We start from the raw sequence: 4,144 nt of genomic DNA, 5'->3' as shown, positions 1-4,144 counted from the left end.
GTTGAGCTTCCGCCAGGAAAGATGCCAGTGGCTGGATGATACAAATTCCCCGCAGGAGACGCTGAGCTAGCCACACAGGCAGCAGCACAGATGCTACTAGGGATCTGTTAGAAAGATCGTCTGCAGATTAAATCATGTTGCCTTCTTGGACTGCCGGAGGATTGCTGAGGTCACCAGAGAAGACTGAATTGGCACCTTTCATAAAGTCTCTTATTCTGGCAATCCTTTCCAAGTCCAGATGGACCAATAAAGATGTGATGAAAAACTTGTTCCATTTCTGCTGCCGTGTTGAAGCAAATGGAGCAGTTCGTCCAGTTAAGAGGCACACCTGAACACAGCTTAGCTCAGGAACAGAGTCCAGGACTCGGGCTGCCTCCTTACCCAGAGAGACTGGCCAGTGGCCCTCAGCCACAGTAAAGCCACTGGAAAGATGCCAGAAGAAACCTGACAGCTAACAGACCTTTTTTTGGTTGTTGTTGTTTTCGTTTGTATGCTTTCCTTCCATATGCAAGATGTTCCTCTCTTCAGAGAAACCAGGCTTGTGTGTGGTGTGGTTTAAACAAAACAAAACAAAACAAAAAAAAAAAAAGGCACAGAAATAGCACAAAAAAGGGCACAAAACTATGAATATAATGAGATCTTTGGAGAGGAATCCTTCAGTAAAGTGCTATACAATAAGAAAATGATTAGTCGACTTAGTCTAGAAGAGAAAGGAGAAGGTGGCAAAGCTGGGCGAAGTCAGAGAGGTGGGAAAGAGGAAAAAGGAGAAAGAACAGGTAAGACAGAGCTGCTCAACACCCTGCCACTGCAGCCAGTACAGGAGACCCCATTGAGCAGGCCCACAGGCCCCTCTCAGATCACACTAGCTGGGCTGCCTGTCATAGGTGACATGAGACTGCTTTCCCCCTTGCTCCATGCAGGTAAGGCAGCTTTCCCAATTCACTTTCTGGCAATGCTTTACCTTTCTTTGACAGGAAGCTTCCACTTTGCTAGAGTGGGTTTGAAAAAGAGCTTCCTTGGGACTATCAGAATAGGGAAGGAGTATCATCCAGGGCAAAAGCAAAAAGAGAAAACATTGGCAAAAAAGGAAAATCCTCAGTGAGCACAAAAGGAGATGAAAGTGCTGTTAAGGATAAACACTCCAAGAGGAAATACATCAGGGCAGAAGAAGAATGCCTGCAGGTAACGGAGAGAAAGAGTGGGGAGATGTAAGAGAATTTCTGGAAGAAAAGGAAGGACTCAACTTCCACAGGGGAAAAAATCTTCACTGCTGGAGTGAAAGGAAATTAAGATGGACTGGAAAATTCAGTGTAAAAGCCATAAAGGAAAATGAAGATGGTCACAGTTGCTGGGAAATTCTAAGCAAGAAAGAGAAGTTCAGGCCAGACAGAACATTAATAGATAAGGTAATAAGTAAAAGTATGAAAGCCTGCACACAGGAATGACTAGTTCCTTCATTCACTAGTATTCATGTCCAGGATGCTGCTGTTTGTGACTGATTTTTTTGCTATGACCAGGGCATAGGGACCTGCTATTGTCAGTTATCTGGTATCTGGCAAGGTATGTACTCACACTTCAGTTTAACTTCTAGAAAAAAATTAGCATTAGATTCTGTGTTATTACTGTATTTGCACATATAGAATCTGATTCCTGCTTTCTAGGACACAAGGGGATTAGGTCAGTCACGCACATTTCAGAAGTTATTACAAAATACAAATGACTCACCTTCAAAAAGCAGGTATCTGTTTTAAGCACACATAAATGAATGTGTATGTAATGGGAAAATTCCCATCATCAAATGACAAGGCAGCAAATAACCACAAAAGATCAAAATGTTTCCACTAAAAGCAACAGCTTCAATCTCCCCTATACTTTCAGAGCAAAGAGGCTCTGCATTTAGAAACACACAGCAACAGCTCTGAGAGAGTTCACTGGAAAAAAAACAAACAACCCAACCCTGTCACATGTATAAATGATTTTTAAAATTATTTTTATATATAGATTTTTATTTCTCCAGCTTCTGCCCTACATTCTCTATTACATACAGTTCATACACCCCACAATTTTTAACACAACTGTGAAGAGAAAATAATTCCCTTATTTTGTTGATGAACACCTGCCTTTTCAAGAAAACCCTGGGAAGACTCAGCTCTGTAACAAGACTGACCCCTAGTGCTTACCTAGCTCCTTTGTTAGGTGTTTTTTTTTTTCCTTAGTAAAAACCGATCCTTCTTCATAATAGCTATTTGACCTACTGTCATTTGATGGTATGTCACCTGGCCTAAGTAAATAACTGCCATCACCTGAGGTAATCAGGCACTTTTTTTTGTTTGTTTATTTGGTGTTTGGTTTGGTTTTTGTTTTTAAGCCGAGACATATACAGATATCAAATATGTGAAGTCATTTGTGTCAACAGTTAACTACTTTGTTTGCATTTTGGAATGCTGTCTACAACTCTCTCAATTTATATGCTCACAGTGTCTCCCCTCTGCCTTGTTTCTCATTCGTTATCAGTCCCTGTATCACAGGATGTTCTGTAACCTGTAACATGTCTCTGCAGTTAGTTAACTTTCCTAGTCTTAATGAGATATAGAATTTATTACTATTCTCAAAGAATTTATGGGGAAATATTAGGTTCACAACAAATGCTTGAAAATTCGGGTGAAATTTTCACTAGTAAAATATTCAGGCTGTAAAGAACACAAATATATGTTCCAACAAGTTAGGATCCATACTGTCTGTGTTTTCAACCTCCCTTACAGCTGCCACAAAACAGAAGAATGCTTCAGCAAGAAGCAGAGTCTGCAAGTTGGATTCATCTTAGGAAGTTCAGCTAGTAACTAAGTAATCAGTTCCTCGCTTATTCAGAGAATGTTTATCAAATTTTAAATAGGCAAGAGAGAACTTTACAATTGGCAAACGTATCTTGCACTAGATACAGTAGCTGAGCATTTATCCCATGGATGTGGGGTTACTGCTCAGCTTGACATGAAACAGGAAGGCAGGTTAATTTACTAGTCTTTGGGAGAAAGGCTGGGATGCTTGCAGCCAAAAGGTTTGTTATTTCTGGGAGCAGAGATGTGCTGAGCCAGCCTGCCAAGCAGCTACCAGGAGTCTTTCCAAGGTGGAACAGTCCTGTTTCAACTAAGCTAATGAAGCAAAGCCACACCAGCAAAACCAAACAGCTTTATCACTGATTTTGAAGGCCAAAGCAAAGACCATTGCCTAGTTAACCACAAAAATTACTATTGATGTAAAAAAAAGTCACAAAATACCTCTTTGTTCGGGGAATAAACTGAAGATCTAGCAGAGATGTCTGTACTCTTCTTCCTCTACCTAAGAGAGGGGTGCATTCTTGGTAAGAATTGTACCTTCACTTTCCAATTTAACTTTTGCTGCTATTGCTATTTCATGTATATTAACACAACTTGCACCTCTGACTTCACTGGATGCTACCCAGCAATTACTAACTTGACCTCAATTTATTATTTTCCCCCAGTTAGGGCATTTATCAGTAGTACTTAATGTATTGCATCTTTCATTTTATTTTAAACCAAACTCAAACTGTCTTCAGGGCAAGGCCTGCTGGGGCTCTTTTAGAGGCAAAGGTTGACTTTACTAAGCAGTTCAAGACCTGGGGCTCCGAGACACGCGAACATCTTACTCAGAATGCGAGAATAGGATGACCACTCTCCAGAGCACTTTTACTGCTTTTAAGCTGAGCTTCCTCGGTTTGATGCCCTAGACGCTTTGGTGTAAGGCTCCAACTTACACAATACAAACGGGATCAGTTCTCGTTTCACCACATGATCACGCCGAGAAAGGACTTTGTGAGAGCGGCTGAGGGCGGGACTAGGAGCCTGTCAGGCTTATTCAACTACTTCATGCTAACGTAGGTTTTTGGAATGCTCTTGCCACTCCTCCTCAGCCACTTCAGGGCTCATACCAAGACAGCTTTTTAACAGCCGCTCCTACCGTAAGCCGCCCCAAGAGGCGGAGGCACAGCGAAGCGAGCCGCAGTCCCGCAGCAACACCGGCTCCGCTCTGCCTCCTCAGGCCAACATGGCGGCGCAACCCGCCCCGCGCCCTCGCCCGCTAACGGCTGGGCCCGCCCCGCCCCCAGCGCGCGGAGGAGAGCGCCGCC

At 42.8% G+C, this 4,144-nt stretch overlaps 1 long non-coding RNA gene across 1 annotated transcript; it reads right to left on the bottom strand.

Annotated features, from left to right (window-relative positions):
* Nucleotides 1-2,814: 2,814 nt before the first annotated feature.
* LOC135179495 (uncharacterized) lies at nucleotides 2,815-4,089 on the bottom strand. Its single transcript, XR_010304018.1, has 2 exons — nucleotides 3,773-4,089; nucleotides 2,815-3,336 (listed from the first exon to the last, which is right to left on the bottom strand). It is a non-coding gene; the product is annotated as an uncharacterized LOC135179495 (long non-coding RNA).
* Between the last annotated feature and the right edge of the window lie 55 nt (nucleotides 4,090-4,144).

This window comes from Pogoniulus pusillus, chromosome 11 (assembly GCF_015220805.1).
Source record: "Pogoniulus pusillus isolate bPogPus1 chromosome 11, bPogPus1.pri, whole genome shotgun sequence".
NCBI classification, from domain to species: Eukaryota; Metazoa; Chordata; class Aves; order Piciformes; family Lybiidae; genus Pogoniulus; species Pogoniulus pusillus.
Note: the sequence above shows the minus strand (reverse complement) of the source record. Positions and strands in the feature narration are given on the sequence as shown.